Source organism: Propithecus coquereli, unplaced genomic scaffold (genome assembly GCF_000956105.1).
Source record: "Propithecus coquereli isolate 6110/MARCELLA unplaced genomic scaffold, Pcoq_1.0 Scaffold59, whole genome shotgun sequence".
NCBI classification, from domain to species: domain Eukaryota; kingdom Metazoa; phylum Chordata; class Mammalia; order Primates; family Indriidae; genus Propithecus; species Propithecus coquereli.
The window spans coordinates 724,041-734,750 of NW_012151840.1; positions in this window are offsets into that span (position 1 = coordinate 724,041).

The following is a 10,710-nucleotide window of genomic DNA, read 5'->3' on the forward strand; positions in this document are numbered from 1 at the left end:
ATATATATATATATATATATATATATATATATATACATACACACACCCTGGAATATTATTCAGCCATAAGAAAGAACGAAATCCTGTCATTTATAGCAACATAGATGGAACTGGAGGTTATCTTGTTAAGTGAAATTAAACCAGGCATAGAAAGACAAATAATGCATGTTTTCATTTATATATGGAGACTAAAAAATTGGGTCTCATGGAGGTAGAGAGTACAGTGGTGGTTACCATACGCTGGGAAAAAAAGGGGAGTGGGTGGGATGAAGAGAATTGCATTAATGGGCACAAAAATACAGTTAGATTTAAAAAAATAAGTTCTAGTATTCAGTAGTAAAGTAGGGAAATTTTATAGGTAACAATAATATATTATATATTTCAAAAGGGCTAAAAGAGAAGAATTATAATGTTGCTAACACAAAGAAAAGTGTTTCAGGTGATGGATATCCCAATTACTCTGATTTGATCATTATACATTGTATACATGTATCAAAATATTACATGTACCCCAAAATATGTACAACTATGATATATCAATTAAAAACATACAAACAATTCTCTTCTATTGTTTCTAGAAGTTCTATAGTTTTCACTTTTACATTTAGATCTATGATCAACTCAGAGTAAAATTTTTTGTGTTAAATATAATGTGAGGAAAAATTTTCACTTTTTTCTTATAAATACCCAGTTGTTCTAGCACTGTTTGGCGAATAAATCGTATTTTGCCTCTTTTTAATTTGGATTGTTTATCTTCTTATTATGTAGTTATAGGAGTTCTTTTCGGTTATGGTCGGTCAGGTACAGCCACAAGAGGGAATACAGAAGAGGCACAAGAAAAAATGAGTTCGTGATCCTCGCAGGTCCTAGAGAGACAGTCCCTGCATGCTGAGGGAGTCACGTGGGAAGGAGCATCCGCAGCAGCTCAGTGAGCAAGTGGGGAGCAGAGGGAGCGAGGACCAATGGGGAAGGGCCGTTATTAAAGCTCAGGGTGAAACACACAAGAAAGGGCTCAAGAGGATTTCACCGGTGTGTTGAAATGTAACTAGGTCACGGTCAGAGAGTTTCAGAAGGGAAACTGGTGGCAGGGGTCAATCTCGCCACACTGGTGCAGCGGGTTGCCTGGGTGGGGTGTTCTCAGTCTATCAGTGGGGAAGTTGAGGGAGCAGGAAAATATGAAGTTTTAAAATTTACAGTACAATATAACTTTGTCAGATACATGCTTACCAAGTATTTTCTCCCAGTTTGTGATTTGCCTTTATATTTTCTTAGCTGTGTTTTTCAAAGTTTTTTTTAACTCGATGGAATTTATCATCTTTTTCTTATAGTTCATGCGTTGTGTTCATGCCTGTTTAAGAACTATTTGTCTAACCAAATGTCATAAAGATTTTCTTCTACATTTTCTCCTAGAAATTTAATATTTTTTATTGCTTGTTTTTAGCTATCTGATGCATTTCAAGTTAATTTTTATACATCGCATGAGGTCAGGGTTGATGTCAATTTTTTCCTGTATGGATATCCAGTTGTCTCAGCAACTGGCAGAAGCCTTTTCAAGACTACCTTTTTCCCTTTGAATTACCTTGTTGCCTTTGTCAACAACCAATTGACTATATAAGTGCGGGTCTACTTCTGGACTATTCTGTTCCATTTATCTTATCTTGAAACAGACCATAAGAATCTATCCTTATGACAAAAACCACACTTTCCTGATTACTGTTACTTCACAATAAGACTTGAAATCAGCTATTGTAAGCCCACCAATCCACCAACTGTCACTCTTATGATTACATTACTAATCATTTATCTTCGAGTTAATAAAAAGGAAAATTATCCTAGGCTACCTAATTAAGGAAGCCCTTAAAAAGATGTGAAGCTTCACAGATTTTCCTACCGGCCTCAAAGAAGGAACAAACTGTCATGTTGTGAACTGCCTATGAAAAGGAGCAGCCTCTAGGAGACAAGGGTGGTCCCCAGCCAACAGCTAGCACGTAAAAGAGGACCTGTCATAAAACTAAAAGGAAATGAAGGGAAGTGAGAAGTGGATCTTTCCCTAATCAAACCTCCATATAAGGAAGCAGCCAGCTGACACCTTGATTTCAGCCTTGTGATACCCTGAGCAAAGGATCCAGCTGAAATGTGTCAGATTCTGGACCCACAGACATTGTGAGATAATAAATGCACACTGACATAAGCTGCTAAATTTATAGTAATTTGTCACACAACAATAGAAAATTAATACCTTTGGTCTTCTCTGCTCCTCTTTTTCTTGCTTTTTTTTTAAAGGTTGATTTTATTTAACTGACAAAATAATTATACATATTTATAGGGTACAATGTGATGTTTTGATACATGTATACATTGTGTAATGATCAAATCAGAGTAGTTAGTATATCCCTCACCTCAAACATTTATCATTTGTGGTGAGAACATTCAAAATCCTCTTTGTAGCTATTTTGAAATATACAACACATGATTATTAACTGTAGTCACCCCCGTGCGCATTAGAACACCAGAATCTATTCCTCCTATCTAACTGTAACCTTGTACCTGTTGATCAACATCTTCCCTTTCCCTTTCCACCCCTGCCACTCAGCTTCTGGTAACCACCATTCTACTCTTTACTTTTTTAGATCGCACATATAAGTGAGACCATATGGTATTTGTCTTTCTGTGCCTGGTTTATTTCACGTAACATAATGTCCTCTAGGTTCATCCATGTTGTTACAAATGGCAGGATCTTCTTTTTTATAGCTGAATAGTTTTCCTTGTGTGTGTGTATATACATATATATATATATTTCTTTTTATTTTTTAATGGACATATAATAATTGTACATATTTACAGGGTACAATATGATTTTCCATACATGTATACAAATGTTAATGATCGAATCAGGGTAATTCGCATACCCATCACCTCAAACATTTATCATTTCTTTGTGTTGGGAACATTCAAAATCCTTTCTTTAAGCTATTTGAAAATATACAATAAATTATTGTTAACTGTAGTCATCCACAGTACTATAGAACACTAGAACTTATTCTTCCAAACTAGCTGTAATTGTATTCATTGACCAATCTCTCCCTATCCACCCACAACCCCTGCCCACCCTCTAGTAACCACTACAACTGACAGGGATACATTTTGAGAAGTGTGTCACTGGGCAATTTCATCACTGTGTGAACATTGTAAAGTGTGTCTACAGAACCCTAGATAATAATAGCCTACCACATACCTAGGCTATAGAACATAGCCTGTTGATCCTAGCCTACAAACCTGTACACCTTGTTATTGTACTGAGTACTATAAGCAATTGTAACACAATGGTATTTGCATATTTAAACACAGAAAAGGTACAGTAAAAATTTGGTACTATAATCTCATAAGCTCACCATGGTATATGCGGTCCATTATTGATTAAACATTATATTCTACTCACAACTTCAATGAGATCAACTTTTTTAACTTCCATATATGAGTGAGAACATGCAGTATTTCTCTTTCTATTTCTGGCTTATTTCATTTAACATAATGTCCTACGGGCTCATCCTGCAAATGATAGGATTTCATTCTTTTTTATGACCGAATAGTGTTCAGTTGTGTACATATACCGCATTTTCTTTGTCCATTCATCTGCTGATGGAAACTTAGATTGATTCCATACCTTGGCTATTGTAAATAGTGCTGAAATAAAAATGGCAGTGCAGATATCTCATCAACATACTGATTTCCTTTCTGTTGGGTATCTACTCAGTAGTGGAATTGCTAGATCATATGGTAGCTCTATTTTAGTTTGATGAGGAACCTCCATGCTGTTTTCCCTAGGAGCTATACTACTTTACATTCTTACCAATAGTGTATGAGGGTTCCCCTTTCTCTGCATCCTCACCAGCATCTATTATTGAGAAATGTCTATTCAGATTATTTGCCCATTTTTAAATCAGATTATTTGGGCTTTTTGCTGTTCAGTTGTTTGGGGTTTTTTAAGATATATATTCTGGATGTTAATCTCTTGTTGGATGAGTAGTTTGAAAATATTTTCCCTCATTCTGCATTTGTCTCTTCACTCTGTTGATTATTTTCTTTGCTGTACAGAAGATTTAGTTTGATGGAATCATATTTGCCTATTTTTGCTTTTGTTACCTGTGGTTTTGGGACCTTATCCATAAAATCTTTGCCCAGACAAATGTCTGGAAGCATTTCCCCTGTGAAGCTTTTCTTCTAGTATTTTCATAGTTTCAGGTGTTTCATTTAAGTCTTTAATCTATTTTAAGTAGATTTTTGTATGTGGGGAGAGATAGATGTTTAGTTTTATTCTCCTGCATATAAATTAAAAGCCATAAGTTTTTCTCGTAACACTGGTTTAGCCATGTCTCACAAACTATTGTCCTCATCAATATAGTTAGATTTAGGCCTTCTATTTCATTATGTATGTTTTGTTTTCCTCTGATTTTTTTTTTTTTTTTTTTTGAGACAGTCTCGTTCTGTTGCCCGGGCTAGAGTGCCACAGCATCAGCCTTGCTCACAGCAACCTCAAATTCCTGGGCTCAAGCGATCCTCCTGCCTCAGCCTCCCTAGTAGCTGGGACTACAGGCACGCACCACCACGCCCAGCTAATTTTTTCTATATATATTTTTAGTTGTCCAGCTAATTTCTTTCTATTTTTAGTGGAGATGGGGTCTCACCCTTGCTCAGGCTGGTCTTGAACTCCTGACCTCGAGCGATCCTCCAGCCTCTGACTCCCAGAGTGCTAGGATTACAAGCGTGAGCCACCATGCTTGGCCTGTTTTCCTCTGATTTTTTAAAAATTTTTCCCCCTTCCTGCATTCTTCTAGATTATTTGTATATTTTTAGTATTTTGTTCAGTTCTAAATAATTTCTAATACTTGTGATCTTTTCTTTGACTAATTATTTTAAAATGAATGATTATTTCCAAGTATTCAGGATTTTCCTAAATATCTTATTGGTATTGATTTATAATTCAATTACACTGCAGTTAGAGAATGTTCTATTATTTTAATCTTTTCAGATTTATCAGCATTTGTTTTATGGCAGAGCATATGGTCTATCTTGGTGAGATACCATGTGTACTTGAAAGTAACGTATATTCTACAATTTTAGAGTATAGTGTTCTGTAAATATCAATTGAGTTAAGGAAGTTGAGAGCATTGTCAAAATGTAAAAGAAACATATCCTTGAGTCACTCAATCTAGAGAGCAGCTTCATTTTTCCAAAAGCGAGTATGGTAGAATATAGAATAAACTATCCACCTATTTCTGTGCTACACACTTACAGGAAAAAACTCTTAACATGCAAGACAAAAGCAGCGCCTTGCTGATGAATAAAGAGACATATATACATATCAAGAATTATAACTGACAATGCAGTTCCCTCTGATGTGTCAGTTTCATCTTACTACTGTCCCTTTTGTAGCTGAAATCGTATTTGCAAACTATTCTCTTTCTGACGGTTGTAAATTCTTCTCTCTCCCTTCCTTGGATTGAAGGAAGTTGAATGAGCCTATTGACCCAAACTACTCTCAGTAGGAATCTTTCCCCTCTCCCCTGTCAATGAGTGATTAGCGTGATTTTTCTTTAGCAACTGCTATTCCTTCAGCCCTTCAGCAAGGATAGGCCTACTTTACATATGGTGTGAGCGGTCAAAAAAGGAAGAGAGGGAAGTAGTCACAAAAGGAGGAAGTAGTGGTTAGTGTCATCCTGAGGAAGTTCTCAGAAGGTTACAAGCTGAAAAGAAGAGAAAATTAACAATTCTGTGCTAATCTCTGGTTTCTCCTTTTTGGCAGCTCCAAGCAGAAGAAAAAAAAATCTGTGACTTCTGTACCTTCTTCATGATCTCCAGGCATGGCTGGCTCTCCGGCCAGTGCACGGGAGACTCATCAGTATCTGTCTAAGCCTCTTCTCTTTAATAGCTGCAAGAGTGTGGTCTCCTATCACCTCAGGTCAAGGGAGCTCTGTGGGTACATTTGTTAGGTAGGTAGTGAGGGATTCTGGGCCTCCTAGGCACGAAAGCGGGTGCCTTGCCTTGGTTCTGCCTCAAGCAATTGCCCCACCTGGGAAGAAGGACAAGGGCAGGCCCCAGGCCCCAGCTTGGTGCTGCCCCACCTTAATCCTGTCCCTAGCAACTGCTATATCTGGGCGAAGAGGGGACACCCTACCAATCTACCAATCAGAACTTAGCATGCCAACTGCAAAAGAATGCGGAGGACTCTCTAGCCCTCAGGCCAAGCGGCACAGGTACAATAGAGTCTAGAAGGTGACTTAGGACAACCTAAGGCTAATTATCATGTCATTAGCTTAAATCTACCTTATGGTTTACCCCACAGCAAATGGGCTTTCAGAGAGGCTGCTGGGAGATCGACATGCTCAGTAAGACTCAGGTCATACAACTCCCAACTGTCCATCAAAGTGGTTCCATGATGATGTCTGAACCATGGTAAGGTCCCTATCTGGACACTATAAAACAAGAGCTGGACCGTAACCAAGCTCTCTTTTGCTACGACAAGGGGTGGGTCATCATCTGTGGTGTATATATCTTGCTCTGTAAACCTATATCTTGCTCTTATAATCCTATCTTGCTCCCCCTCAATAAATTTCACCTTGTGCTTGCCTTACTTTGGTGCATCTGGTCATTCTTCAGCCAGGAGCACACCAAATACTGAGAACACAGAACCACGCTGCCAAACCTGACATATTCATCAACATACCAGTCACCTTCTTGTCATTCTGTGTGAGCAGGGCCTGCCCTGAAAAGTAACCCTATGTGGGGACACAAGAGATTTTTTTAGATGCTAATCTTCCATGTGACTCCTGACTAACCCTGAGTCCGGGAATGCCTCCAAGATGTCTAGATGATGTATTACCCTTTAGTAGAAATACCTATTCACTGTAAGTTTTGCCTTTCCTCCAAAACAATTTTTGATGTTGCTGCATACATCATAGGGTGTGATGCCCGTAGCGTCCTCTCAGCCACCTACACATTCCTTCCAAAGTACATATACTTTTCCCCTAAGATATAAGTCCGGGTCTGGGCAACTGCAGTGTAAAGAGCTACCTGTTTTGCAGCCAGCCAAGACTACACTTGCGTCTGTGAATTCCCCCAGTAAATCACCTCCTACTGACAAAGTGGATTTGTCTGCCTTGTTCTTTGGTTTTTCAGCTCCTTCTGTGTTTGGGGGTGTCTTTGCACATATGGCCCCTTCACAGAACACCCTATCTGTTGAGAAATGCCAGTGAGGGACAGAGAAGAGATCTTCAAGGGCAAGGGCAGCTGTTATAAGTGGCTGTTGATGGAACAATGTCTGTGCCGTAAGTCTCCTCAGGGTACAGCAGTTGATGAACTCCATTGTGACACACCCTGGAAACAAATATGCACAAAGGGAATTTTACAGATAAATCTATGTTCCACGTCCAGAATAAAGCAATATCATTATTATCATCATCTGTTTTCACTATCCAACCCTACCATTTAGCTTCAGCTTCAGATCCTCTAGGCCCCTCAAATATGTCTCCACACGAATTCCTTTTGTCCCTCAGGACCTGATGGAAATAAAGCGTCCCATGCTAACTCAAAAGAGAAGAAGAGCCTTGCTCTCCATGTACATCTACTGAAAGTGGACATTGCTCATTTTTTAAAATAAAACACAGATAGTACTCTTTTGGTAGCAGGGAACATGGGCCAACTTAAAATGGGAATTTATTATAAAGAAAAAAGAATGATTTTAGAATACTGGGCAGCAAGGTCAGAAACAAGGTGGAATCAGAAAGCGGGATGGGGGGTGGTTGTTTGGAACCTTGGAACTCCCCTGCCCCTGCTTTCAGACAGCCCTCTCTACCTGCGGTGTGTGCCCTTGGACAAGCCACTCAACCTCCCTATGCCCCGGTTTCCTCGCTTGTAAAACAAGAATAATGCTATCTAACTCTTAAGATTTTGTATGTAGATTAAATGAGTTAATACAACTATAGAGCTTGGAACTATGTCTGAAATTTACTAACAACTCACCTATTAGCTATTGCTGCTGCTGTTTGTTTCATCCCATCTGCCCACATATCTCAATTTCTATTTTGTGTCATTCATAGAATTTGCTGCTCTTTGCAATTATCTTGTTTACTTAATTGTTTATTTGTAGAACATGGGTCTTCTACCCTAGTATTTAAGTTTTCTCACACCCTCAGAAGGGGGTGAGTAGTGAGTGTTCTGCTACGTGTCGTGTCTTGTTTGCTGATGGTAAGAACTCTCAGCCTGTTTCTGACCCAGCACTCTGCTCTAAAAACTGTGGCTGTCTCTAATGCCCAGGGCTGTTTCTATCTCCCGAGCTGGAAGCCAGACTTCCTGACCCATGGAGAGGAGCTCAGAGAACCTCAACTATAAGGCCGAATTAATCAGGATTAATTTGGTTTCAAGCCAGACTGAGTAGACAACCACAAGTAATGCTTGAATTTCTGCCCTCTTTGAAGGATTTCCTTCATCATTTTCTTTCAGGAACAACCCTAATTGGGGTTGTAGTGAGGCAACAGTCCACTTCCAGTTGTTGCCAGTATATCGTGCAAAATCATCTGCGAAACAAGCCCTAGTTTTTATTTAGTTAATTGGTTATAAGGAATTCCATGTAAGGTTATAAACGTGGACTGGGGGAGAGGAGGGAGTGCAGCAAAAGTTGGTGCCTTCTGGAACAATTTAATGCATGCAGAGTTTGAGACAGACGGACATCCCTTTTTCACTTATTTATTTCTTATATATGCCAGACACATTTTAAGTGCCTTCACATTTTAGCTCATTTAATAATGATGAAGAAATTAATATTCCTGCTCAAGGTGAGAGCCAATAGGCTTTAGAGCATATGAATGAGTGTGTTTTCAGGGTGCAGGAAAGTAGAAACTGTGAAGAATCACATGGTTCTAAATTTGTTTCTACTATAAGTGGCAGATAAGAAGTACTCTGTTGGATGACATAGAGTGTTTGGATCCTAACAGAACTAGAGAGGGCATGTCATTCTCTATAAAGTCTTTCTCCCCTCATTAGACTGGAAATTGCATGAGGGCCAAGATCATGTCAGCTATGCCCAGCACTGTACAACCAGCGAGACACAGTGAATATTCAACAGATAATTGTTGAATGAAGGAGACACACACACAGAAGCTAAGGACGCTTGAACTATTATAATATGATAGCATGTCTTTAAGTTCCTGCATTGCTTCTTGTCTAGTTTAGCCATAATGTCACAGTGTATTTAAGCAGACTGATAAACAAGGGAACAACTTCATTTCCTTGGGACTCACAGCAAAGGAAATGGCAATTAGCAAATAGCAGTATCCTTAGCTTCCCGTTTACAAAATCTTCTAGGAAATCCTCGTTGGAGCCACTGTGGACAGCCTCTGTCCTCAGACCTGAGTTGTGCAGTTAATTTCCAGAACATTCCCCTGTGTCTCCTGGAGCAGAGCCTCATGCTGCTGTGGCCTTTGCTGCCGGTTCTAGATGAGTGGACACCACAGGGCAGGGCCTGGACATGGTGGGCCTTCCGCCCTCTCCAGAGCATGAGCCACAGATGCTCATAAAAGCTTCTGTTGGGCTCTGCCCTGAGGCAATCTCCAGGCTTAAGGGGGACCTGGCAAGCTCTCCTTGGAATACAAGCCTCTTAAATAATACTTTAGCTGCACGTCAAAATAAAAATGATAATATGTATTGAGTGTTTGCTAGTAATTTACATGTGTTAGTCATTTTAGTCTTTACCCTAAAAACTACCAAGTAGGATTTACATGAGAACTGAAGACTGTATGGAAATTCACTGTTCTTATATTCAAAATAAACACATCAAAATGCTGAGGAAGAAAAATAAGAAAGAAAAAATTTTACAAAAGGAAAAGAAAAAGAGAAATCATAGGATGACAACAGGTGCCAAAAGTATTAAAATAGGCATTAAAAAACAATATTCCTAAAATAAGTATCACTTAAATTGGAAAAATAATTACTTAACATGATAAAGAAAATGTGTTCTAGATTGACAGCCAATGTTAAATATGACAGAACAGGACTAAAACTGTCATTCGAATTGGAGCTAGAACCAAGATGCTTGTAATCATCATCACTGGTGATAGTTTTTAGACCCTGGCCAACACACTAAATTAGTAACAAAAATAAAAGGCATACACATTGGAAGGTGAGATTTTAAAATTCATTATTCATTCTTTTCATTCCCACTACAATTATTCATTAATTGCTTGTTTGCTATTGTTGCTATCCCTTATGATGAAATTAGTGCCCTTGTAAGAAGAGGGACATCCCTCCCTCCCTCTCTCTCTCTCCCTCCCTCTCTCTCTCTCTCTCTCTCTCTCTCTCTCTCTCTCTCTCTCTCTCTCTCCCCTCCTCTCCCTTCCCCACCATGCGAGTGTACAGTGAGCAGGCAGCCATCTGCAAGACCCAACTATGCTAGCACCCTGGTCTCAGATTTCCAGACGCTAGTAGTCTGAGAAAAAAATCTCTGCCATTTAGCCTGTCTAGTCTATGGTGTTCTGTTATGGCTGCCTGAGCAGACTAAGGCACCATCCTACCTTATCACAAAGGACAGAAACTTCTACTTCTCAGGAAAAAATAACAACAGAAACTAGTGACTTCAAGTTCCTACCACCAAACTTTCAACTGACCTGCATTTATTTATATCTGTCCTAACTCCTGTCCCCGCAGAAGACAAGGTGC